Genomic DNA, 26823 nt, shown 5'->3' with positions numbered 1-26823 from the left:
GCCAGCCAGGTATGGGGACGGTTAAGGAAATATCCAAGGCAGGTTAGGTTGAACAGTCAGAAATTTATTAAAGCACATAATGGCCATGGGAGAGACAGACAAAACTGTGTCTCCCTAAAACAACAACAACAACAGGATGCATTTATACAGACTGAAAGTTGGAGAACAAAGAAAACACACTTCGCATGCTCAGAAACCAATTAGTACTCAACACAGTCTTATCAGCACAGCGACCTTCTTATCTTTAGGGATGACTTACTTTTGTGGATAGGAATTTCTTGCTTATGAGCAAGTTACTATTACCTTTTCATGGACACACACACACACACACACACGCACACACACAATCCCATCAGGCACCTTACCTGAACCAAACTACTTACAAGGCCTAGTCAGGCCTACTTTCACAGGACTAAAAGGCGGAGGAAAGAAATGGATGTTCAGCTATTAAATAAGGATGGCAAAATGATAACAGATGACAAAGAAAAGGCTTGTTGTTCAGTCGTTCAGTCATGTCCAACTCTTCGTGACCCCATGGACCATAGCACGCCAGGCCTTCCTGTCCTGCGCTCTCTCCCGGAGCATGCTCGAGTTCATATTCATTGCATCAGTGATGCTATCTAGCCATCTCATCCTCTGCCGTCCCCTTCTCCTTTGGCCTTCAGTCTTTCCCAGCATCAGGGTCTTTTCCAGAGAGTTTTCTCTTCGCATTAGGTGGCCAAAATATTTCAGCTTCAGCTTCAGTATCTGTCCTTCCAATGAGCAGTCAGGGTTGATTTCCTTTAGGATGGACTGATTTGACCTCCTTGCAGTCCAGGGGACTCGTAAGAGTCTTCTCCAGCACCACAGTTCGAAAGTATCAATTCTTCGGCGCTCAGCCTTCCTGATAGTCCAGCTCTCACAGCCATACGTTGCTACTGGGAAAACCATAGCTTTGATTATGTGGACCTTTGTCGGCAAAGTGATGTCACTGCTTCTTACTATGCTGTCTAGGTTTGTCATAGCTTTCCTCCCAAGGAGCAAGCGTCTTTTAATTTCATGGCTACAGTCACCGTCTGCAGTGATCTTGGAGCCCAAGAAAGTAAAATCTGTCACTGCTTCCATTTCTTCCCCTTCCATATGCCAGGAAGTGATGGGGCCAGATGCCATGATCTTAGTTTTTTTAATGTTGAGTTTCAAACCAGCTTTTGCACTCTCCACTTTCACCCTCAACAAGAGGCTCTTTAGATCCTCTTTGCTTTCTGCCATTAGGGTGGTATTGTCTGCGTATCTGAAGTTGTTGATAATTCTCCCGGCAATCTTAATTCTGACGTGTGATTTATCCAACCCAACGTTTCTCATGATGTACTCTGCATATAAGTTAAATAAGCAGGGCAACAATATGTAGCCTTGTCGTACTCCTTTCCTAATTTTGAACCAATCGGTTGTTCCATGTCTGGTTCTTACTGTTCCTTCTTGACCCTCGTACAGGTTTCTCAGGGGATAGGTAAGGTGGTCTGATACTCCCATCTCTTTAAGAATTTTCCAGAGTTTGTTGTGATCCACACAATCAAAGGCTTTAGCGTAGTCAATGAAGCAGAAATAGACATTTTTCTGGAATTCTCTTGCTTTCTCAATGATCCAGCGAATGTTTGCAATTTGATCTCTAGTTCCTCTGCCTCTTCGGAACCCAGCTTGTACTTCCGGTAGTTCTCGGTTCACATACTGCTGAAGCCTAGCTTGTAGGATTTTGAGCATCACCTTGCTGGCATGTGAAATGAGCGCAATTGTGTGGTAGTTTGAACACTCTTTGGCATTGCTCTTCTTTGGAATTAGAATGTAAACTGACCTTTTCCAGTCCTGTGGCCACTGTTGAGTGTTCCAAATTTGTTGGCATATTGAGTGTAGCACTTTAACAGCATCATCATATGAGCCAACAATGTGATGTGGCTGCAAAAAAGGCCAATGTTCTTTTGGGCTGCATTCATAGAAGCATAGCTTCCGAATCCCAGGAAGTACTAGTTCCCCTCTACTCAGCACTGGTTAGGCCTCATCTGGAGTACTGTGTCCAGTTCTGGGCACCACACTTTAAGAAGGATGCAGACAAACTGGAGAGGGGTCAGAGGAGGGCAACAAAGATGATCAGAGGACTGGAAACAAAGCCCTATGGAGACTGAAAGAACTGGGCATGTTTAGCCTTGAGAAGAGAAGACTGAGGGGAGATATGATAGCACTCTTCAAGTACTTGAAAGGTTGTCACAGAGAAGAAGGCCAGGATCTCTTCTTGATCATCCCAGAGTGCAGGACACGGAATAATGGGCTCAAGAGACAGGAAGCCAGATTCCGGCTGAACATCAGAAGAAACTACCTGGCTGTTAGAGCAATACGACAATGGAACCAATTCCCAAGGGAGGTGGTGGGCTCTCCCCCACTGGAGGCCTTCAAGGCGAGGCTGGACAGCCATCTGTCAGGGATGCTCTGACTTGGATTCCTGCATTGGGCAGGGGGTTGGACTCGGTCTTGTAGGCCCCTTCCAACCCTACTATTCTATGATTCTATGATCTTTTAGGATTTTAAATAGCTCACCTGGAATACTGTCATCCCCGCTAGCTTTGTTGTTACTAATGCTTCCTGAGGCCCACTTGACTTCACTCTCTAGGATGTCTGGCTCAAGTTCAGTGACCACACTATCATGGCTATCAGGGACATTAAGATCTTTCCTGTATAATTCTTCTGTGTATTCTTTCCACCTCTTCTTAATCTCATCTGTTTCTGTTAGGTCCCTGCCTTCTTTGTCCTTTATCATGCCTGTCTTTGCACAAAACATTCCCTTGAGATCTCCGATTTTCTTAAAAAGATCTCTAGTCTTTCCCATTCTATTGTTTTCCTCGATTTCTTTGCATTGTTCATTTAAGAAGGCCTTCTTGTCTCTCCTTGCTATTCTCTGGAACTCTGCATTCAGTTGGCTATATCTTCCCCTTCCTCCCTTGCTTTTCGCTTCCCTTTCCTCAGCTACTTGTAAAGCCTCATCAGACAGCCACTTGGCTTTCTTGCATTTCTTTTTCTTTGGGATTGATTTAGTTGCTGCCTCCTGAACAATGTTACGGACCTCCGTCCATAGTTCCTCAGGCACTCTGTCTATCAGATCTAATCCCATAAATATATTCATCACCCCCACTGTATATTCATAAGGGATATGATTGAGGTCATACCTGAATGGTTTAGTGGTTTTCCCTACGTTCTTCACCCAAAAGACGGTCTATGACCCCCCTGGCAAAGGCGAAGTACAGGCTGAAGGGGCAGGATTGCAGCTTGAGATCGATAGGCATATGGTCAAGGAACACCTAATGACTTTGAATGAGTTCATATCTCCAGGGCCAGATGAACTGAATCCTCGAGTCATAAAGGAACTGGCAGAAGAACTCTCAGAACCGCTGTCTATTCTCTCTGAGAAATCATGGAGGACGGGGGAAGTGCCAGAAGACTGGAGGAGGGCTAAGGTTGTCCCTATCTTCAAAAAGTGGAAAAAGGAGGAACCTGGGAACTACAGACCAGTCAGTCTGACATCAATCCCTGGGAAAATTCTGGAGCACATCATAAAGCAATCCATCTGGAAGCACCTTGAAAACAATGCCGTGATTACTCGAAGCCAACATGGATTTGTCAAGAACAAGTCCTGCCAGACAAATCTGATCTCATTTTTGGATCAAGTCACCTCCCTTGTAGACCGTGGGAATTCTGTAGACATCATATACCTCAGCTTCAGCAAAGCTTTCAACAAAGTGCCCCATGATATCCTGATGAGCAAACTAGCTCAAAGTGGGCGAGATGAAACAACAATCCAGTGGATCCACAGTTGGCTACAGAATCGGACACAAAGAGTGCTTATCAATGGGACCTTCTCAAACTGGGGAGAGGTAACGAGTGGGGTACCGCAGGGCTCAGTCCTGGGCCCAGTGCTCTTCCACATTTTTATGAATGACTTGGAGGAGGAGGTGCAGGGAATGCTGATCAAATTTGCAGATGACACAAAATTGGGCAGGATAGCTAATCCTTTGGAAGACAGAAACAAAATTCAAAGTGATCTGGATGGACTGGTGCGCTGGGCAGAAAACAACAGAATGACATTGAATAGGGATAAATGCCAAATTCTGCACCTAGGAAAAAGAAACCAAATGCACAGTTACAAGATGGGGGATATGCGCCTCAACAACACTACAAGCGAGAAGGATCTTGGAATTGTTGTCGATCACAAGCTGAAGATGAGCCAACAATGTGATGTCGCTGCAAAAAAGGCAAATGCTCTTTTGGGCTGCATTTATAGAAGCATAGCTTCCAAATCCTGGGAAGTACTAGTTCCCCTCTACTCAGCACTGGTTAGGCCTCCTCTGGAGTACTTTGTCCAGTTCTGGGCAGCACACTTTAAGAAGGATGCAGACAAACTGGAGAGGGTTCAGAGGAGGGCAACAAAGATGATCAGGGGACTGGAAACAAAGCCCTATGAGGAGAGACTGAAAGAACTGGGCATCTTTAGCCTTGAGAAGAGAAGACTGAGGGGAGATATGATAGCACTCTTCAAGTCCTTGAAAGGTTGTCCCAGAGAGGAAGGCCAGGATCTCTTCTTGATCATCCCAGAGTGCAGGACACGGAATCATGGGCTCAAGTTACAGGAAGGCAGATTCCGGCCGAACATCAGGAGAAAATTCCTGACTGTTAGAGCAATACGACAATGGAACCAATGACCTAGGGAGGTGGTGGGCTCTCCCACACTGGAGGCGTTCAAGACGAGGCTGGGCAGCCATCTGTCAGGGATGCTCTGACTTGGGTTCCTGCATTGAGCAGGGGGTTGGACTCGATGGCCTTGTGGGCCCCTCCCAACCCTACTATTCTATGATTCTATGACTCACTGCACCAAAATGGGACCTGGACCCTGACTGAACTTCCCCCCAATCGCAAGGCAATCAGCTGCAAGAGGGCCTTCAAAGTGAAGCGCAATGCAGAAGTCAAGCACTACAAAGCCAGGTCAGTAGTGAAGGGATACTCTCAAAAGTATGGGGAGGACTCCGATGAAGCATTTGCCCCGGTGGTAAACCACACCACTGTTAGAGCAATGCTGAGCATAGCAGCCAGCAGGGAGATGCAAATCAGGCATCTAGACATCAAAACAGCATTTTTGCATGGTGAAACAGAGAAAGACCTGTACAAGATGCAACCGCCAGGGTTTGTAGATCCAGAAGGGGCAAGGAAAGTGTGCAAACTGCACAAAAGCATTGACGGACTTAAGCAGCTGCAGGGGCCTGGAATGAGAAAACTAATGGAGTCCTGGTAAATCTGGGCTTCACCAAGGGGATAGCAGACCCTTGCCTCTATACCAGGCATAAAGGGGGTAGGTGGGCATACATACTGACTTATGTGGACAATTTGGTCCTGTGCTATGAGCCAGAAAAGGATGGCATGGAAATTATGCTAAGACTGAAGCAGAACTTTGAAATGAAGCACCTGGGTCCAATAGCACACTATTTGAGTATACAGGTCAGGAAGGGGGAACGATGGGGGCTTCCTCATTAGTCAAAAGATTGAGGAGATGCTGCTGGAGTTCGGAATGGCAGAGGCGAAGGGGGTCAAGGCTCCCATGACCACAGATCACCTGAAGGGGCAAGATGACAACGTCCCACTGCTGGATAATCTGCAGTTTCATAGAACCATAGAATACTATGGTTGGAAGGGGCCTACAAGGCCATCAAGTACACCCCCCTGCTCAGTGCAGGAATCCAAGTCACAGCATCCCTGACAGATGGCTGTCCAGCCTCGTCTTGAATGCCTCCAGAGTGGGAGAGCCCACCACCTCCCTAGGGAATGGGTTCCATTGTTGTATTGCTCTAACAGTCAGGAAGTTTCTTCTGATGTTCAGCCGGAATCTGGCTTCCTGTAACTTGAGCCCATTCTTCCATGTCCTGAATTCTGAGATGATGGAGAAGAGATCCTGGCCTTCCTCTCCATGGCAACCTTTCAAGTACTCGAAGAGCGCTATCATATCTCCCCTCAGTCTTCTCTTCTCAATGCTAAACATGCCCAGTTCTTTCAATCTTTCTTCATAGGGCTTTGTTTCCAGTCCCCTGATCATCTTTGTTGCCCTCCTCTGAACCCTCTCCAGTTTGTCTGCATCCTTCTTAAAGTGTGGTGCCCAGAACTGGACAAAGTACTCCAGAGGAGGCCTAACCAGTGCTGAGTAGAGGGGAACGAGTACTTCCCGGGATTTGGAAGTGATGCTTCTATTAATGCAGCCCAAAAGAGCATTTGCCTTTTTTGCAGCCACATCACATTGTTGGCTCATATTCAGCTTGTGATCTACAACAACTCCAAGATATTTCTCACTTGTAGTGTTGTTGAGTCAAGTATCCCCCATCTTGTAACTGTGCATTTGGTTTCTTTCTCCTAGGTGCAGAACTTGGCATTTCTTCCTATTACATTTAATTCTGTTGTTTTCTGCCCAGCACTCCAGCCTATCCAGATCACTTTGAGTTCTGTTTCTGTCTTCCAGGGTATTAGCTATCCCGCCCAATTTTGTGTCATCTGCAAATTGGATCAGCATTGAAAGGCCATTGGTAAGCTGCGATTCATCGTGACAGTTACCAGGGCAGACATAGCTGCAGCCGTGGGCATCCTGAGCAGGAAAGTGGCCCAGCCATCTCAACGTGACTGGAATGGAGTGAAGCGTGTAATGCGGTACTTGAAAGGCACCACACACACTAAGCTCAAACTGCCCAGCAGCACACACGCAGGGCTGACCGGGTTTGTGGATGCAGACTGGGCGGGCGATGAGCCAGACCGCAAGTCCACATCAGGAACCCTGCTCACGTGCAGTGGCGGGGCTATCAGTTGGGCCAGTAAGAAGCAGGCAGTTGTGGCCACGTCTTCCACAGAGGCAGAGTACGTGGCAGCAGCCAGTGCGTGTCGGGAAGTGATTTGGCTCAGACGATTATTCACTGGCAATGGACCGGGGAACACGCAAACTGCAGTGCTACATGAGGGCAATCAGGGGTGCTGAAAGCTGGCATCGACTGAGAAACTGAGGCCACGGACGAAGCACACTGGCGTGAGGCATCGTCTGATCAAAGACTTAGTAGAGCAAGAGGTGATTGAACTGACATGTTGCCTGACTGAAGAAACAGTGGCAGATGTGCTGACAAAGCCTCTGCCAGGGGAACTGCGCCAGCGCCCCTGAAGGGCATGGGATTAGTGCAGTGACCCCTTGCCCTCGCGAAGGGGTGTTGGAGGGACTCGGGCCACGAGTCACTTAACCTGGACTTGAGGGGCTAATGTGTGCCTGAGTCAGGTGGGCGGGGTCTCTGGGAGATCGTACGGCCTTTCCCTTGTCTCCCCACTCAAGTGCGTTTGTCTGCTTCCCTGGCTACTGACGGGGGGGGGGGGCTGATTCGGATTTCAGTTCTAAGGCTGCCTTTTCCGTGAGAACTACCACCTGAACTGCCCTAGTCACGGAAGAGTTTGTTCTCTGTGTCAGCTGCCTTAATATATCTGGCCCACGATTGTGGGGATGCCTGGCGGGAGCCAGGGGGACATCCTAGAGAAAGCCCCTGGTGGTTTTGCCGTTGCTTTGGTCTGCTGTCACGTGTATTACTAGCATGCCCCTTTAATCTTTTGTTTGCTGCTGCCTGTGCAGTAAGTAAATTACTGCTCTCCCCACTATTATACTAGCCTTGGGATCTGTGGTTGTTGTTGTTAAAGTGAAAAGTGGGCGGAAATATCTCAGTAAAAAGCTGTGGGGTTGGATGCCCCCCCCAGCAGCGGAGTCCTGCTGCTGGTCCGACAAGCACGTCCGCACAGAGAAGGCTGCCAGACAACATGGTGCCAAGTGCCCCCAGGACCAGGGGCGGCCTGCCCAGCTACACCAGAGGAAGGGGACACAGCCGGGAGGGCAGGCGCTGCTGCGCCCGTGCCCCGCTTGTGGCCTTCCCTTGGGGCGTCTGGCTGGCCGCCGCGGGAGGCAGGATACTGCCCAGATGGGCCCTTGGGCCTGATCCAGCCCGCTCTCCTTATGTCCCCCCCATCCAGGGCATGGCTCAGCCGAGGGAGTACGGCGTCTTCTTCCTCACGCTGGGGATGGGAAGAGGGGCGGCCTTCATCCCGTTCCTAAGGTCGCCTGCAGATGGCCCCCCGTTGCCATAGCACCAGGATGGTCTCCATGGTGCCATCAGGCACTGACCTTGGGGTCTGAATGAGCTGCACCTTCCTGGCTATGGCAGAGGAGAGGAACAGGAAGGATGCAGAGTCTAGCTCCAGTTCATGTGGGGGGTCTCCCCACCCCGTCACTAGAATTATGATGTCGGGCCTCAGGACGTCTCGCCAGCCTCTCACAGGAGGACCAGAGAGGAATGCACGGGGAGGGAGTGCTGAGATCTAGGGCTGCCTCTCTTCCCTCTACCTCCACCCCCACCCATAGGGCTGGCTTGAGGACAGCAAAGAACTGAGGAGCATGAAGGCGGCGGCGGCGGCGGCGGGGGGGTCTGGTTGTGGCCAGGACAGTGGAGAGGAGCACAGGGACCTCTCCTGCCTGGCACAGATCCAGGCTTCTCATGCTGAGGCTAAGACTGAGATGGGCAACCGGGGGTCCAGGGGCCACTCCCCCCCAAGACTGCCCTGTGGACTACACTTCTTCAGCTCCCCCCCCACGTCAAATTTCTGCAGTGCAGCAACAAAAAAAACAGCAGGAAAATTGGTGGTTTGCCACAAACTGCTATGGAGGCTTAGAAGTGACAGCTTATTTTCAAGCTAAATTGATCATTTATCATAGAATCATAGAATAGTGGGGCTGGAAGGGGCCTACAAGGCCATCAAGTCCAACTCCCCGCTCAGTGCAGGAATCCAAGTCAGAGCATCCCTGACAGGTGGCTGTCCAGCCTCGTCTTGAAGGCCTCCAGCGGGGGAGAGCCCACCACCTCCCTAGGGAATGGGTTCCATTGTCGTATTGCTCTAACAGTCAGGATGTTTTTCCTGATGTTCAGCCGGAATCTGGCTTCCTGTCACTTGAGCCCATGATTCCGTGTCCTGCACTCTGGGATGATCAAGAAGAGATCCTGGCCTTCCTCTCTGTGACAACCTTTCAAGTCCTTGAAGAGCGCTATCATATCTCCCCTCAGTCTTCTCTTCTCAAGGCTAAACATGCCCAGTTCTTTCAGTCCCTCTTCATAGGGCTTTGTTTCCAGTCCCCTGATCATCCTTGTTGCCCTCCTCTGAACCCTCTCCAGTTTGTCTGCATCCTTCTTAAAGTGTGGTGCCCAGAACTGGACAAAGTACTCCAGAGGAGGCCTAACCAGTGCTGAGTAGAGGGGAACTAGTACTTCCCAGGATTTGGAAGCTATGCTTCTATTAATGAAGCCCAAAAGAGCATTTGCCTTTTTTGCAGCGACATCACATTGTTGGCTCCTATTCAGCTTGTGATCGACAACAATTCCAAGATCCTTCTCGCTTGTCGTGTTGTTGAGCCATGTATCCCCCATCTTGAACCTGTGCATTTGGTTTCTTTTCCCTAGGTGCAGAACTTGGCATTTATCCCTATTCAATGTCATTCTGTTGTTTTCTGCCCAGTGCTCCAGTCTATCCAGATCACTGTGAATTTTGTTTCTGTCTTCCAAAGTATTAGCTATCCCGCCCAATTTTGTGTCATCTGCACATTTGATCAGCATTCCCTGCACCTCCTCCTCCAAGTCATTCATAAAAATGTGGAAGAGCACTGGGCCCAGGACTGAGCCCTGCGGTACCCTGCTCTCCCCAGTTTGAGAAGGTCCCATTGATAAGCACTCTTTGAGTCCGATTCTGTAGCCAACTGTGGATCCACCGGATCGTTGTTTCATCTCGCCCACTTTGAGCTAGTTTGCTCATCAGGATATCATGGGGCCCTTTGTCGAAAACTTTGCTGAAGTCGAGGTATATGATGTCTACAGCATTCCCACGGTCTACAAGGGAGGTGACTTGATCCAAAAATGAGATCAGATTTGTCTGGCAGGACTTGTTTTTGACAAATCCATGTTGGCTTCGACTAATCATGGCATTGCTGTCAAGGTGCTTCCAGATGGATACCTTTATCATCTGCTCCAGAATTTTCCCAGGGATTAATGTCAGACTTACTGGTCTGTAGTTCCCAGGTTCCTCCTTTTTACTCTTTCTGAAGACAGGGACAACATCAGCCCTCCTCCAGTCATCTGGCACTTCCCCCGTCCTCCATGATTTCTCAGAGAGAATAGACAGCAGTTCTGAGAGTTCTTCTGCCAGTTCATCTGGCCCTGGAGATTTGAACTCATTCAAAGTCTGTTGCAGAACCCAGAGTCAGAGAGACCACAGAGTGAAGGAAAAAGAGATTATTTAACGCGTGGGCTTAAGGCTGGAATCATTTCCAAAGAGCCAGAAGCCCCGATTTACATCAGCACATTGTTTTTATAGACACTGTGACACATATGAAACGGCTCCTCCTCCCCCTCCCGCGTGGGGTTGCAGTCCTCAACATTTCTTCTCCTAGCACCATTGTTTATAATACAAGAACTGGGTTATAGGGTAGCCATGATAAGGAGAGAACAGAAGAGAACAGCAGAGAACATGATATACAATTGTATGACCTTTGACAAGATAAGGAATTCCTGTGTCTCGTCAGCTTACAACAATGTATTCAAGGGAGAAAGAGCTCAGCAAGAACATGAAGCATGAGACTGCATGAGGCTACTTAGTCTGACCCCTGATATGGCTGCTACATTCCCCCCTTAAATGCATAATTTCATTACAATTATAGCATTTCTGATAACTATACAAAGCTTTTTGTGACATACATATTACTTAGCCTCTTATTGGGCTATTAGAGCATAGAGGGCAGCAGTTTTACTAGCCGAGACATAAAACAGATGGGTTAAACAGCGCATAAGACAAGGAACGCAGAGACATAACAGAACTTTTATGAACAACACTGGTAGAATTAGGATGAACAGTTCTTCAAGCCAGCTAAGATCTGGAAGCCAAAGGGTTAACTAATTTAGCTAATTGTTTTGTCTTATTGTTTTGTTAGCTACTATATCATGCAGCTGGTTGATCTGTTCATCTACAGCATTGCCATTATCAGTTAAGTTAAAACAACAGAGCCTTTGGTGTGTCTCACAACTTAAATGATGAAGAAGGAAGAGGTAATCTATACCAGCTCTATTTTCTAGAACTGCACCTCTTAGATCACGCAACTCTTTATTTAACAATGACAATGCTCGTGACGTGGCATTTATGCTTTTGGCTAAGCTGCAAGCTAACCGGTTGATCTCCAGACCATCAGCCAAGGCTAAACCTGGAACCCCAACCAGTGACATTGCTAAGGCCAATTTTTCTGAGTCAGAATATAACTGCACGTGACTATTACAATTTTTAGTTAGTTGGAGTGCTCGAGGCTGCCGTCGACGGATTTTCTCGGGCCACAGGGGAAGAATTGGCACCAGTTCAATTGGCAGCTGAGGCCACATGGGTGGTTATTAGACAAGTTGGCAGGAATGAATGACCAAGTGTGGGAACTACATGTCTAAAACTATCCATGAGGCAAAAGTATGTGGGCATCATTAAAATATATGTTTTGAATTTTATTACAGTGGAAGGGGGCCAGGGATAGCTTTGTATTTTCTGGAAAAATTTTGACAATTAAGCATTCGTGCACACGTAGCAATGATGGGGGTGCGTAGAGTGAACTCTGTAGGGGGTAGGATCTTTGCAACCACGCCCCAATTAGCATTTTGGGAATAAGTTAATCTTACACCATAAACTCTTAACATGGTATCTTTTTGAATTTTCCCAGGATGTCTACAGACAGGTATTAGGCAAGAGCTAATAAGCCTGTTTGCAGGTATACCTCTTGGCAAACAAAAATGTTTTACTCTCGTGATATTAGCCAGGTGAAGCCAGTAATTATCAGCAAATCACTGGGACAAACTTTTCTTTCCAGGGGCAGACCGCCCTTTTTGCACCTTATTAAGGAGACACAATGCAACACTACTAACACTACAACACGCATGTTTGATCTTCTTTGGGATCTGACCGTACACCGGGCAGCTATTCACCTGGCAAGCTGCAGCAGGGTCTAGTCCCCTTCTTCAATTCTCCAGTTGCAGGTCTGACCGTATGCCGGGGGACAGTCTCCCGGTGTGTCCACAGTAAGGTCTAGCCTGAGTCTTCTTACTGCTTTTTCAGAACGATTTTTAAAGGATTTTCAGGATTTCTGTTTACAGTCTACTCTCCCCCTCTCGCTCTCTTGACTCGTGTCCAATGTATCCAGGGTTTAACTCCAGCTGCTTTCATAGCTGCGGGGGTGGAAAGTATGACAGTTCTCAGTCCTCTCCATCTGGGAGTCAAAGGGTTATTTTTCCCTCTTTAACTTATACTTTAACTCTGGGTTGGAAAGGATGAACTTCTGTGATGGGAATTGGGGGCTTATTTTCTAAGACAAAGCGACGCTGGGCTTGAAGAACTTCGCTCAGTGTTTGGACTTCTTGTTTAAGGCTAACGTTTGCTTGCTTTTGATGCCGCTCCAGTGTCAAGTATGAAGTCAATGTCACGGCCCCTCTCAAGCTGTCTCTCTTTTCGCCCATTCTGGCCCCTTTGGTTTTCTCCTTTGTGTATTTGATTTATTTTATTTGGGCATTCATGCCACCAATGTCTATCTTGTCCACACTGGGCACACTGGTTCTTTTTTAAGAATCTTCTGCCTCTGCTGGGTCTTCTTTTCCTCGCCCACATCTTCTTGGGCCTCTGGGTCGAGGGGGGTGTACTGGCGATAGGCATCTGAAAGACGCTCCAAGCACGCTCTGGGGCCTCGGTGGCACCTTGCAGCACTTTAGACACTTTGGTCATATTAATTGACTTCTTCATACCTGCTTTCATGGCTTCTAACAGCAGGGTTTAAATGGAATCCCCACTTGTGTTTTGGGATTCCAGCGGGGGGGGGGGGGGTTACTTACAAGGAGACTTTATTGGGTAACTTACAGCACACAGGCGTACTTAATGGTTGGATCCGACAGCTTCTCTGAACCACGAGCTATTGGGCTAAATGGGTTTTTATACCATACATGTTACCCATGAGGCAGCACAACACTAGCAAGCATTTTCAGCATAGGCTAGAAGTGTTTGGTTCTCAGGCACAGCTTCCTGTAAACAACTTCGCTTCCCAAAGTGCTTGATAACACTTTTATTCATTAGTATGGGAAGACAAATTTCTCTCTCTTTCTTTTGCTTTCTTTTTTCTTGCTGATCTGCCTGTATTGCAGAACATGTTTCAAACTTTTTACACAAAACTTTCTGCTCCATGCACCAGCCTTGTCTCTTTATTTGTCTTTTTCAAGTTAAACTCACTTACTTAAACCTTTCTGCCTTACACTAGTCCCAATGACACACATTTGGGAAAGGCTCTTCTTCTCCTTCTAGTTACATTTTTTTCATCTTAAAGAACTATTACATTATTGTGGCTTCTTTACCCCAGGTAATAAGCTCCAGGCACAATCAGCTGCTTTTAATTTACCCTGGGGGCAACTATGGCCACGCTTCTTTTTTACAAATGTTTTTTCTTTGCCTCTTGCCTTTTCTTTTTTTTTCTCTCTCTTCTCTATCTGTCTGCTACTTTCTCTATTCCTTCTTTTTTACTTGCTTTTGTCTTTCTTTCCTTGTCATCCATTGGGAACCACACTTAGTATTATTTGGAGTTGCAACTAACACTAATCTGCAAATATCACATATATTTTATGATATTTAAGAAATCATAAAATATACACAACAAACTTTTTCTGCAATTTAATACAATGAATGGAAAACACTTTTTGCATGGTAAGGCATGATGGAGCAGATCCAGCAATCATACTGCTCTTCTGGCTGAAAGCTCAGGGCCCATTAAAATCAAGGGACGGGCATACCCACACACACAAAGAGTTCTAGGTCACCATTTTTGCATCGGCAACTCTATGCTGCATGAGTTCTGGCAGAAGGAAATCTAAAAGTCATAGATCAAACTCAGCCTGCTGTACACTGAGCTGACTACAAACACAGACACACGGTCCACAGCGATGAGAGTTCAAGTTTATCAAAAGCTTCACAGCACTGTCCATGGCAAGTCTTTGACAATTTAAAATTTTTAGTTCATGTGCAGAGTGTCTCTAAAAAGCCCAGACATTGATGGAGGCAAACAGAGAAGGCTCTGGGCAATGAAGATGAGATGTTTCCAGCAAAGGCTCTCCACTTCTGCATCAGTTTAAAAGGGGAAAATGTGGCCCTACACCCTTTCTGACAAGGGCCTTTAACTTTTTAGCAAGGCCTCTGTCTAAACACAGCGGCACAGCTCAGCTCTCTAGCCGTGACGCTTTAACCTGGGCAACTCCTCTGTAAATTTTATTTTACTTCTGTCAGGTTCTCTCACAGACATTTTAAAAACTTACTTTTTTTTTTTCTCTTCTAACCTGGTACACGAAAGCACTGAAACACTGAGTGCCGAAACTCAGGACGCTGGGGGGTGATGGGCATCGCTTTATACTTGCATTTTTCAGGCAGCCATTAATCTTCGGGGAGGTGATGGGGTGATTTGCAGGACTTCAAAGGCAAGCTTCTCAGTTTGTATTTGTAAATCCCAAGCTCAAAACAGGACATGATGAGGTACAGGGCAGCCAAATTCTTGCTTTGGCACGGGCAACAAATAACTCGGGTCAGCTTTCTTCGCTGGGGTCTCAAACAGGAAAACAGTCTTAATTTAAAGTTGTAACATCACTGACAGCATCAGCCAGCCAGCTACACAGATCTCATTGTTTTTTAAGACAGTTGCTCCAATATCTTCTTTTCTTCTCAGTCAGGTTGGGTCTCCCAGCTTACACAGTTTATTGCAGCTTTTAGGAGCATTGTAGTAGCGTGATTTTGGCTTGGCCAGGAACATGCTGTCTGGTTTCTCGGTCTCTTTAGCACACACACTTAGGCAGTGTAACACTGGACACTCAAATCAGTGAGATTTCTTCATTGCAGGGAATCCCATGGCAAAAGCTTAACGGTTACGCTCTTCAGAAATCATATAGCCGATGGTCAGTAGCTACAGGCTCTATGCAATTCTAACACAGTTCAAAGCTAAACACGGCTACCTTGACAGAGATCTTCAACGTGGTCTTTCCGCTTCATTCTGCTTTGGGACAGTCTTATGGCACACTTTTCACTCGAAGAGGGGTCTAGCCTGTGCTCTGGGGGCTGATTCTTCACCTTTATTTTCTATTTTGCTTTATCTTCTGGGTCTTCATTTTCAGTTTCCATTTCTTAGGGATTTCATCTCAATTAGGCGAGGTGATGATGTTGCACAACTCAGAACGTTGTGGGCAATTTTCTCCCCCCCCCTCGGCGCGCTAGGCTAACAGCTACTTCTTCGGCCTCACACTCTCACGCTCCCACGCTTTGTTAAAAGCCAGACTGTACTGCAACATTTTTCTAATTAACAGCCTCAGATCTTGTTTTTTTTTCCCTCTCAGCTCGACCTTGAGCTTTTTGCGGTTTTCTCTCTCTGTTCTGAATCTTTCTTAAAAAAAAACCTTTTTCCTTCTTTGTTTGACATACATCCCAAGGGGGTGCAAGGTTTGCTTCCCCCACCACCCATAGCCTCCCTCCTAAATTGAAGACAGACACAATTAGGGAAGGGGATTGGTCAGTGAGTAAGGGGTCTCACCGGCCGACACAAGAGGATTTTACACACCACGCACTTTGCTACTGGCCTGGGCACCCGGACGGCCAACGGTATGCTTCAGAAACCGCAGTAGCCACTCACACAATCATCAATCTCTCCACTGCATCCATATGTCCCTGCCACCCACTTTTCCCACTTTTTACCAGAGCGGAAAACGGCTTCCTCAGCTTCCTACTGAGTACTGGCGTGCTAGGTACTGGCGCCCACTCGGGGATGTGATCAGGCCCCCCTTCTACCCGCAAGGAGTAGGTTCTTTTTGCATACGTATACCACCAACACTGACCTTCTTCATGAGGCGGGGCCCTCTTTTTTTCTGCCCAGTGGCCTTTCTCCCTAAAGGCGGGGCCCTCTTTTTCCCATATACTTGCCTTTCTCCTGAAGGCTTCCAATGTGGGTTTCAACTCAATTGCAGCTGCGATACAGGCAGGGCTCAAGTTCCTTCCTCCGCTTCCCAAGGTTCTCTTGCCGCTCGCTGCCGTTTGGGCGATCCCGGTGCAGGCTTTCTCCCATTCACGCGACAAAAAGGTCGGTGGCGCCAAGAAAGGGAGGCATGCGCCGAGCTCGTCTTCCCGGTGCGGCGATCAAGAGCAGGCAACTGCCACCTGTCTGGCTCAGAGCCTGCCACATCCGAGTCACGGCACCATTTATGTTGCAGAACCCAGAGTCAGAGAGACCACGGAGTGAAGGAAAAAGAGATTCTTTATTTAACGCGCGGGCTTAAGGCTGGAATCATTTCCAAAGAGCCAGAAGCCCCGATTTACATCAGCACATTGGTTTTATAGACATTGTGACACATATGAAACGGCTCCTCCTCCCCCTCCCGCATGGGGTTGCAGTCCTCAACATTTCTTCTCCTAGCACCATTGTTTATAATACAAGAACTGGGTTATAGGGTAGCCATGATAAGGAGAGAACAGAAGAGAACAGCAGAGAACAAGATATACAAATGTATGACCTTTGACAAGATAAGGAATTCCTGTGTCTCGTCAGCTTACAACAATATATTCAAGGGAGAAAGAGCTCAGCAAGAACATGAAGCATGAGACTGCATGAGGCTACTTAGTCTGACCCCCGATATGGCTGCTACAATTAGGTGTTCCTTGACCAAATGCCTATCGATCTCAAGCTGCAATGCTGCCCCTTCAGCCTGTACTTCGCCTTTGCCAAGGGGGTCATAGACCCTCTTTTGGGAGAAGACTGAGCCAAAGTAGGAATTGAGCACCTCTGCCTTTTCCTTGTCATCTGTTATCATTTTGCCATCCTTATTTAATAGCTGAACCACCATTTCTTTCCTCTGCCTTTCACTATGCACGAAGCTGAAGAAAGCCTTTTTGTGGCTTTTAGCATCCCTCGCTAACCTCAGCTCATTCTCAGCTTTAGCCTTCCTGACGCCATCCCTGCAATTCTGTGCTATCTGCCTGTACTCTTCCTTTGTTACTTGGCCTTCTTTCCACTTCCTATATGTCTCCTTTTTTGTTTTCAGGTCATCCCGAAGCTTTTTGTGAAGCCACATTGGCTTCTTCTGTTGTTTTCCACCTTTTCTTCTTGTTGGAAGTGTTTGTAATTGTGCCTTGAGAATTTCCTTTTTTAAAAGCTCCCACCCATCTTGGACTCCTTTTCTCATTAGCATCGCTTGCCATGGGACCTTACTGATCATTGTTCTGAGTTTATGAAAATCAGCTTTCCTAAAATCCAGGGTACGCGTTTGACTACACTCAGCTTTTGCTTCCCTTAGAACCAAGAACTCAAGTACAACATGGTCGCTTTCCCCCAGAGTTCCTGTAACTGCTACTTTATCCACTAAGTCATCTCTGTTGGTTAGGATCAAGTCAAGGATAGCCGATCCTCCAGTTCCGTCCTCTCCTTTCTGTAGGAGGAAGTTATCCGCCACACAAGTCAGGCATTTCCTGGAGGGGCCATGTTTTGCATGTTTTGTCTCCCAACACATATCAGGGAAATTGAAGTCCCCCATTACTACTACATCATGCTTCCTTAAAACATTGGCTATTTGCTTTTCAAAAGTTTCATCCTTGTCTTCTCCTTGGTTGGGTGGCCGGTAGTAGACTCCGACCACCTGGTTCCTTTTATTCTTTGCTCCATTTATTTCAACCCAGATGCTCTCGATGGGGCTACCAAGCTCCTCCTCCTGTATTTCTGTGCAGAGATATGTCTTTTTCACATACAGTGCAACCCCACCTCCCTTTCTGTTCCTCCTGTTCTTTTTGAACAAGTTATATCCTTCCATTGCTGTATTCCAGTCATGAGAGTCATCCCACCAAGTCTCAGTTATACCTATCAAGTCATAATTTCCCTCTTGTATTAAGAGTTCAAGTTCGTTCTGTTTGTTTCCCATACTCTGGGCATTCGTATATAGACATCGAAGACCATGTGCTTCATAGTCTGGCTTTCTTCCTACCTGTGTCTGAAGACTATTATTGGACGCTATCAGAGCTGTTTTCTCCATTGCAGTGCATGCGCCTACGTCCCTTGTTACCCCCAACATTACATCTCCCTTCCCCGTAGGATTCAGTTTAAAGCCCTCCTGATGAAGTTCTTCATGCTCTGGCCAAACACATTCTTCCAATCCTTTGTGAGGTGCAACCCGTTCCTCAGCCAACAGCCCATCTTCCAGGAAGTATAGCCTCCTCCTCCAAGTCATTCATAAAAATGCTGAAGGGCACTGGGCTCTCCAGTCAATCACTTCTAAGCCTCTGCAGTGATTTGCCACCAAAATTCGGAGGCAAACGGATGATTTTCCTGCCACTGTTGTGTCAGGTGTGGCGTGAGAGGCAGGGCAGGCTGCGTGTTCTCCACCCCTACTCTTAAGATGTGACTGAACACAGACTTTGTGACTTCTGTATCAAGCCAGCTCCCCCCCCACACACACACATACGCACAACAGTCTGATAAAGATTTATGGAGAACTTGAAAGCTTGCTCACTATTTTGTGACATTTGTTTGGTTCTATTAAAACTGTTGCCCAACTGTGGATTTTGGCATTTTTCTAATGGGTCACCACAGCTTCCGTTGCTTCTTATGAGGCTAGCCCTGTTTTGGTGTCTGGCACAGTTTAGCTTCTCAATAAGAAGCCAGGAAGAATAATCGTCTGGAGTGGGAGAAACACTTACATGGTTCTGTCCCAGGGACATGGAGGTGGAGGGGGACACAGACAGGTGTACTCAGGCTCTGGCTTCTCCGCTATTCTTGTTGGCTGGAACTACCAGCCGGCTTCAGCTGAAATGGCAGGAGGCTTTAAGCCAGGAGTGGGCAATTCCTGGGGTTAGAGGGCCACATGCCTCCCCCCCGAATGCACCAGGGCCACTCACCTCCCCCCCCCACGATTTCAGCAAAATGTCTCCAGCTTGCTCCCATTATTTTCGCCCCCACCCAGCTTATATATTGGCTACCTACGCAGCCTCAACCATGTGTGGAGAAGAAAAGAATCAGCGAATGTCTGCACAGCCCTCCAACCACTGCCACAACCAGCCTGCTATGCTTGGTGTCAGCAAAGCTCTGCAGAAACCTCCAGGACCGCTTCTCGGCCTCAGCTTGGGGAAGGGGGGGGGGCATTCTGCAGTCTGAGATGGAAACGGAGGAGGAGGACAGAGGCTCCCAACAGGGCCGAGCCGAGCGGCAAAGGCCACCAAGTCCTAGCTAGGGAGCAACCGAGGAGCCTGTGGAGAGGAGGGGGGATGCGTGCTCCTTCTGCCCAGCCCAAGCGCCCACCAAGCCAGTCTTCATGGGTGCCACCTGGCCAGGACAGATTCAGTGACTTCTGCATGCATATGCAAAAGGGTGAAACACTGCTTTCAAGGGGCAGGTCTCCCTGGGGATGAGGGAATGTGCTCCCCTTGTCACAACAGCTGCGCCTATGCCCCCTTGCCCTGATCCAGTCGCATTGACTAGCTGGGGGGCAGGATGGAGGTGTGCCTTCATTCATATCAACATTCAGCCGCAACCCCAGCTCCCCCAGAAGCGACGTTGCCTGGATGGACAGCATCCACATCCAGGCGCACCTTGCCCGGCACAGTCTGTCCCAATAGCCATGTGCAGCGATCTGCGATGAGAGCGTGGCACAGCCCAGGCAAGGAATCCCCCAGTGCGGCATGACAAGAGGCGGCGTGCCACCCTGGAAATGGACAGCCCGGGGCAAATCTGGGCAGGGCTACAGCTCAGTGGCAGAGCTCCTGCTTCGCCATCTGAAGGTCCCAGGGTCAGTCCCTGGTGGCATCTCCAGGTACGGCTAGGAAGGAATCCTGCCTGAAACCCCGGAGACCCACTGCTGCCAGCCAGTGTTGACAATACTGGGGTAGATGCACCAATGGTCTGACCCAGCCTAAGGCAGCTTCCTCTGCACGTAACCTGGTTGCCTGGACCATGGGGATGCATTCCTGCTTCTCTCCACCACCGGCCAATTCAGACTGAGTTAATTGGGAGGGTTTTGTTTGCCCAGGCTGACATAATCACATCAGCTAAACTGATTGGCTATGTGGCACTGTTATTACGTGGTCCCTGATTGGCAGCAGCAGCAGCAGTTCAGGGAACACAGGCTGCAAAAAGACATGGGGAAACCTGCAGAAGATGGAGCTGTGAACTCTTTTGCCCTCCAGTCAATCTTCTTCTTCATGGGTTGAGTCCATCCGAATGAATCCAACCAGAAATTGCCCAACCTAGTTTTAAAGGCCTCTGGTGAAGAAAATCCCATCACACCCCAGGCAGTGGGGTCCAGTGCTCTGTCCACCCAGACGTTCAGGAAGATTCTCCAGAAGCCTGGTAGGGTGAGCTCATATTTCTGGTCAGCAGCAGACAGGGGGAGCCACTGGCCACCACCCGTCCTGCCTGCATTAATTTGTCATGTATGTGAAGATTTCTCCAGTCCCTCCTGGTCTACTTCACTAGGTTCATCAACCTCATCCTCTGCAGTCTTTCTCCATCAAGGGCCACCTCTCAGGCCTACAGTCACATTTGTGTTGCTTTTCTTCGGATTCTCTCCAGACCCTCCAGAGTCCAGACCTCTTTCGAAGCTTGGCAACCTGAGGTGCTGGGAGCAGGAGAGGTTGAGTGGCTGGACCTTGGTACTGGGCTGCCACCCAGTGGGGACACTTGGAAGTGCAGGAAGGGGCTGCCCACAAGGTCAGGAAACTGCTGCTCAAGTTCCCTGAAGAAGGCAGAAAAAAGCAAGCGCCTCAGGCTCTCAGCCCCAGAAAACATGCCACAAACTGGATCGCCTCTGCCAGGGAGCAGAGATACAACACAAGGTGCGGGGCAGGGGAGCCCTTGGCCAAAATGGTGGAAGAACCCCCCCCCCCCGCCAGGTGGCTCACAGAATGAAATGCTTCCGGTCCTCAGCAGCAATGGAGTGAGCAGCAGCAGCGCAACTCTTGTGTGTGTGTGTGAGTGAGAGAGAGAGAGAGAGCATGTGGGAGAGAGGAATGGAGCAGAGCAGGACCCTCAGCTCCCATCCTCTGGTGAAAACGGCAGAGGCTTCTGAGGGCAGCTGAACCAAGAGGTACACGGCAGCCACAGAAGGCAAGAGCTGAAGCGCACATGAACCGCGCCACAGCCGTGGACTCTGCTATCAGGACCTGCTGGACTGTCTGGGCTGCTGATGAACGCAGGCCCCTTGAATGCCTTTTGAGCCACTTCACATCAGTCCCTGGTTACAGAACAGAACATGCGGCTGCTTTAAAATAACCTCCTGACTGGAGATCAGGAATAAAGCAAAGGATGGGAATTGCAGGACCCAGCCGGGGGCTGCTGGCCTGCGGGATGACCAGGTGCATACAACAGAACCCGTAAAACAAGGCGGAAACAACTGAAGGCCTGCTCACTTTCACAGCCACCACCATTCCTGCCTTTCCCCCCACACATGATCCCCTCAAAGGGAGCACGCCTGTCCTCAGGTTTCTGTCTGAGCATCAGACTGCTGCTTAGGGCCTGGCAGCCTGTCGAGCAAACCGCTGCGCCCGCGTCAAGGCCGTCCGCCTGTCGGTCTGGCGTGCGCCACAGCCCTGCTGGAGCCCAAGTGCCACGCTCACCTCACGGAGCTCCCTGGGCTCGCTTGGACAGCGGCAGCACGTTCCCCAGCAGAGGAGGCGGGCAGGGAGAGGCGCCTGCCAGAGCCAAGGGAGAGCCCCGATGGCTGCCCCGCCTCGCCCTCTGCGCTCCCTCCCACCGCAGGGCAGGGCAGGGCAGGGCAGGGCAGGGTTCTGCCAAGCCAGCGCAGCACAGCCCCAGGGCTACACCACGTCCAGCCAAGGGCCACGCTGCACCCCAGTCTGCAAGTCCCTGAGGCTCTGCACCGCTCTGCCGTCAGGTCTACTGAGCATGCGCGCCCAGCTCGGCTTTGCACAAGTCCCCCGCTTACCACAAGGGGAGAAAGGGCAGTGGGGGTCACTGCCCTTTTCTCCCCCCCCCCCCAGCCACTGCTGTGCTTCAGCCCCCCAGATGCAAACACCCGTCCGACGAAGGGGCCTTCCGGGAGAGCGAGAGGGACCAGATTTGAGAGCAGGTCTCACCTTCGGTCTCCATCCCCGCCCCGCCGCCGCCCCGGGCACGCCGGGGAGCCGAGCACTCGCACCCCGACAGCCAGAGGGCGTCTCTCCCGCCGCTCGCCGTCCGCAGGGCGCGGGACGCCGAGGCGGCATTGGCGCGCCCTCCTCCCTTCGGGCGACGCCGCCCGCTCTCCCGCGAGACACGCCGCCCCAGCCGCGGCCGCAGCCCGCGGCGCGCAGGGCGCCGGCGGGAGGGCGCGCGCGGCTCAGCCACCCGCGCCGGCCGTGCGCGGAGCGCTTCTGCCGCGGCCTCTCGAGAGGGGAGCCGGCGGAGCCCCGGGCCGGCCGGGGGGCTGGCAAGGGCGCCCCTGCGCGCGCCGCAGAAGGGACAAGCCCCAGCGGCTGGGCGGCAGCATCTCCGACGCGCCGCCGGCCGGCGCCCTGCTGGCAAATGCGCGCGGCCCTGCGCAGCGCCCGCCCCGCCTGGCTCCGCAGAGCCGCGCCGCGGGCGGCCCGTCCCGCGCACCTTCCTGCCAGGAAACAGCGGAAGGGCCGGCAGGGGAAGGCCAGCCCGGGTCAGGGCCGCATCAGCCCTTGGCGGCCAAGGCTCCCCGACGAGCCGGGCGGGGGGTGAAACGCGGCCAGCCGCCGCCGCCGCGCGAGGAGCGGGGGGCCTCGCGCCTTCCACAGCAGGGCCCCGCCGGGAGGCCCGGCGGGCGAGGAGAACGCCGGGCGCGCACCCTTGCGCGTGCCCCAGTCCCCTTTTCCAGAACCGTGCCAGGCTAGACGGGTGTCATGGGCCGCAGTGGCGCTCTAGAAGGAATGTGCAGGGGGGAAAGGAAAGGGCGAAGTCGTTCCCCGCGGGCGGGCGCAGCGCCCCCAACTTTGATGCTTGCATGTATTGGGGAACTTCCGCTCGGTCCTGCCAGCTCAGACCCAGAGGCTCTTTGATCGGCTCCAGGGCGGAGAAGGATGGCGGTGTAAACCCAGCTGACCTTTTGTAGCCCAGATGTAGCCCAGCTCCTTGCAAATGACCAGCCCTCCCTGCTTGCCTGGGGCCTTTTGTCCGTCGGCTTGTTTACTCAGCAGTAAGGGGGCCTTTTCTGTCCAAGCCTCCAGCAGTGACCTCTCGCATCTGCTGCAAAGCCCATCCGGTTCAACACCCAGTCAGAAGTGGTCGACCACCGTGTGAACAGAATGCTGGACTAGATGGGCCTTTGGTCTGATCCCGCAGGGCTCCTCTTGTGTTCTGATGTTCTTATGTGCTGCTCAAAGCACCTGCCTGGAATTCTAATCCAGTTCAATGTGTGGAATTAACTTCCACCATTAAATACCCCACATAAACTGGGAGACCTCAAGAAGGAAGCTTGGGCTGGCGGCACCCACGTCCAAAGAAGGGCGGCTGCCCCGGCCTCACCCATGGGACTCGTATCAGCAGACTGGGATCTTGTGACCCATCTTTGTCTTGGATTGGATGGAGATTTACTGCACTCAGGATACCAGGAAGAGCGAGGACCAAAACCAGCCGGGTCTGGCCAGGATCTCTGGACTGGGAGATTTGTAACATCTGGTAATCAGTAACTTGCATTTTAGTGGCTGAGTCAAAGTCTGAATGACCAGCAAAGACCTTGCTTTATTTTCTTTAAATTCTATGCCAACATTTCTGTTTTCTTCAGGAAATGTCATAATTTCTGTGGTGTGTTCCTGAGAGTTTGGCCTGGCTTTTCCAACAATGCCCCCCATGTCTCCTAAGCAGTGGCAGGGCAGAGGGGTAGTAGGTTAACGCACCCACCTTTGCTTCTGTGCCATGTAAGCCAGGCATGGGGAACCATGTTTTTTTTGGAGGGCCGTTTGGCCCAGAGGAAAAGTCAACCAACAGACCTGCAGCCGATAGGGAGTGAAGCCTTCCCTTCCCACGCCTCCTATCTCTGCCATCCCATCTCACAGCTGGACCTGAGCTTGTCTCTATGTATCCAGGGGCACAAACAGTGGGCAGAGCTAGAGCCAAAGGTGGGCTGATTTGCCTCCCCCTCCCTCCATGATCTATCACCCCCTGTACCTCAGAGCCAGCTGTGAAGTGGAGGGGAAGAGTGGAGAGTTTTCTCTGTGGCTGCCAGGTAGCTAGAGTGCCCACTGCTGGGGCACAGGCAAAGAAAGTGCCCTCAGGATAGAATCATAGATCATAGAATGATAGAATAGTGGGGTTGAAAGGGGCCTACAAGGCCATCAAGTCCAACCCCCTGCTCAATGCAGGAATCCAGGTCAGAGCATCCCTGACAGATGGCTGTCCAGCCTCGTCTTGAAGGCCTCCAGTGTGGGAGAGCCCACAGCCTCCCTAGGTAGTTGGTTCCATTGTCGTTTGCTCTAACAGTCAGGAGGTTTTTCCTGATGTTCAGCCGGAATCTGGCTTCCTGTCACTTGAGCCCATGATTCCGTGTCCTGCACTCTGGGATGATCGAGAAGAGATCCTGGCCTTCTTCTCTGATACAACCTTTCAAGTACTTGAATAGCGCTATCATATCTCCCCTCAGTCTTCTCTTCTCAAGGCTAAACATGCCCAGTTCTTTGAGTCCCTCTTCATAGGGCTTTGTTTCCAGTCACCTGATCATCTTTGTTGCCCTCCTCTGAACCTTCTCCAGTTTGTCTGCATCCTTCTTAAAGTGTGGTGCCCAGAACTGGACACAGTACTCCAGATGAGGCCTAACCAGTGCTGAGTAGAGGGGAACTAGTACTTCCCAGGATTTGGAAGCGATGCTTCTATGAATGCAGCCCAAAATAGCCTTTGCCTTTTTTGCAGCCACATCACATTGTTGGCTCATCTTCAGCTTGTGATCGACAACAATTCCAAGATCCTTCTCGCTTGTAGTGTGGTTGAGTCACGTCTCCCCCATCTTGTAACTGTGCATTTGGTTTCTTTTTCCTAGGTGCAGAACTTGGCATTTGTCCCTATTAAATGGCATTCTGTTGTTTTCTGCCCAGCACTTCAGTCTATCCAGATCACTTTGAATTTTGTTTCTGTCTTCCAAAGTATTGTTTCTGTCTTCCAAAGTATTCCAAAGTCAGTGGTACCCAATTCTCCCCTACCTGGACTTTCACGGGGAGTGCAGGGTAGACTGCCGTGGGCACATGAAGTTCAGCTGCAGACCACATGTGGCCTATAGGCCATGGCCATTTCCCCACTACTGATGGAAGCAGTAAACACATTCTGGAGATGGAGATTGAAATCAGGAAGCCATCCAAACAAGGAAGTGTTGCAGTAATGGGCGACTTCAGTTACCCCCACACTGACTGGAGAAATGCATGTTCCAGCCACGAGAAAGAGGCTTAATTTCTCAATGCCCTCAACAACTGTGGATCCGACCAGAGTGGAGGTGACCTGACCCTGGATTCAATCCTAAGTGGTGCTGCTCAGGACCTAGCGTGAGTGTTCTGCATCTCAGATTCACATTGACTGTTTTGGTCTGGGGGATGATAGCATGGTCCCAGTACTAAACCAAGTCTGAGACCTGGTAATTTCACTCACGGTTATTCTGTGGAGAATCACTGTGGTATCTGGTCTGCTTGACACTATGCCCTCTGACGCACAGGGCAACACATCCCCCAGCACATCCTTCCTGTAGAGTCCATATCATAGAGAACAATGATCAGTAAGGTCCCATGGCAAGCGACGCTAACGAGAAAAGGAGTCCAAGATGGGTGGGAGCTTTTAAAAAAGGAAATTCTCAAGGCACAATCACAAACCATTCCAACAAGAAGAAAAGGTGGAAGACAACAGAAGAAGCCAATGTGGCTTCACAAAAAGCTTAGGGATGACCTGAAAACAAAAAAGGACACATATAGGAAGTGGAAAGAAGGCCAAGCAACAAAGGAAGAGTACAGGCAGATAGCACAGAATTGCAGGGATGGCGTCAGGAAGGCTAAAGCTGAGAACGAGCTGAGGTTAGCGAGGGATGCTAAAAACAACAAAAAGGCTTTCTTCAGCTACGTGCATAGTAAAAGGCAGAGGAAAGAAATGGTGGTTCAGCTATTAAATAAGGATGGCAAAACGATAACAGATGACAAAGAAAAGGCAGAGGTGCTCAATTCCTACTTTGGCTCAGTCTTCTCCCAACAGAGGGTCTATGACCCCCCTGGCAAAGGCGAAGTACAGGCTGAAGGGGCAGGATTGCAGCTTGAGACTGATAGGCATATGGTCAAGGAACACCTAATGACTTTGAATGAGTTCAAATCTCCAGGGCCAGATGAACTGCATCCTAGAGTCATAAAGGAACTGGCAGAAGAACTCTCAGAACCGCTGTCTATTCTCTCTGAGAAATCATGGAGGACGGGGGAAGTGCCAGAAGACTGGAGGAGGGCTAATGTTGTCCCTATCTTCAAAAAGTGGAAAAAGGAGGAACCTGGGAACTACAGACCAGTCAGTCTGACATCAATCCCTGGGAAAATTCTGGAGCAGATGATAAAGCAATCCATCTGGAAGCACCTTGAAAACAATGCAGTGATTATTCGAAGCCAACATGGATTTGTCAAAAACAAGTCCTGCCAGACGAATCTGATCTCATTTTTTGATCAAGTCACCTCCCTTGTGGACCGTGGGAATGCTGTAGACATCATATA

At 49.9% G+C, this 26823-nt stretch overlaps 1 protein-coding gene across 1 annotated transcript in view; it reads right to left on the bottom strand.

Annotated features, from left to right (window-relative positions):
- LOC146349164 (uncharacterized) overlaps window positions 1–16432 on the bottom strand; it is a 225069-nt gene extending 208637 nt beyond the window's left edge. Inside the window, exon 1 of the mRNA XM_084842114.1 lies at window positions 15126–16432. The gene's annotated coding sequence lies outside the window, so the exon portion shown is untranslated. The remainder of the gene's footprint in view (window positions 1–15125) is intronic.
- Window positions 16433–26823: the final 10391 nt, after the last annotated feature.

Source organism: Heloderma suspectum, chromosome 3 (assembly GCF_057233095.1).
Source record: "Heloderma suspectum isolate Gila_16-S chromosome 3, 16-S_ref, whole genome shotgun sequence".
NCBI lineage: Eukaryota > Metazoa > Chordata > Lepidosauria > Squamata > Helodermatidae > Heloderma > Heloderma suspectum.
Note: the sequence above shows the minus strand (reverse complement) of the source record. Positions and strands in the feature narration are given on the sequence as shown.